The sequence below is a fragment of the Helobdella robusta genome (genome assembly GCF_000326865.2).
Source record: "Helobdella robusta unplaced genomic scaffold HELROscaffold_155, whole genome shotgun sequence".
In the NCBI taxonomy this organism is placed as follows: Eukaryota; Metazoa; Annelida; class Clitellata; order Rhynchobdellida; family Glossiphoniidae; genus Helobdella; species Helobdella robusta.
Genome location: NW_008703863.1, coordinates 3,464 through 4,376, shown reverse-complemented (window position 1 = coordinate 4,376; position 913 = coordinate 3,464).

The window sequence follows — 913 nt, the reverse complement described above, 5'->3', positions numbered from 1 at the left end:
ACTGTCATAAAAAGTCGTTCCGATTCTGTTCAGTAATTTTCGAGATATCATGAATTACCGAGCTCGCACTATAGTTTGATTTTTAGGAGTGTGGCGCTGATACAGAAAATTAAGCTGGTAGTTTGTAAAGAGATTCATGTAGTACTATAATGTTTGTATAATGTTTGTTTAATGTTTGTTTAATGTTTGTATAATGTTAGTATCATGTATGTAATATGTTTGCATCATGTATGTATCATGTTTGCTAGGTATTGTTGTATGTTTGTATGCTAATTATAACCCATGTTTGAGAGTATTTGAGAAAATGAAAGAGAATCGCATTTTTATGAAAACAAACAAGTGAAGAAGGAAAAGCACAAACTTGAACGGCATTTAGTGAGAAGCCCCCTCGCCACGTCAAGGCAGCCGTTCATGAGGGGGTTAATAATAAAACGACAGTCTAGAAATAATAAGTAACGAAGGTCTAGAAATAATATACAACTTAGCTAAAATATAACGAAAATAATATTGTGTTGATTGTTGTTTGATTGCTGTTGTTGATGTTGTGTTGAACAAAATACAATACAAATAACCCAGAACGTAAGAAAGAAAGAATAGAGTCCCTAACTTACCTATGTTCACTAAATTAACTCACCTACCTATGTTCAATTAGCTCAACTTACGAATTAATCCTACCTATTTGTACAATTACGAAGAAAAAAGTAAGAAAAAGAGAATAAAACATCAAGCAAACAAAACAACGAATATATGTATGTATGTATGTGTGTATGTGTGTGTGTATGTATGTGTGTGTGTATGTATGTGTGTGTGTATGTATGTGTGTGTGTATGTATGTGTGTGTGTATGTATGTGTGTGTGTATGTATGTGTGTGTGTATGTATGTGTGTGTGTATGTATGTGTGTGTGTATGTAT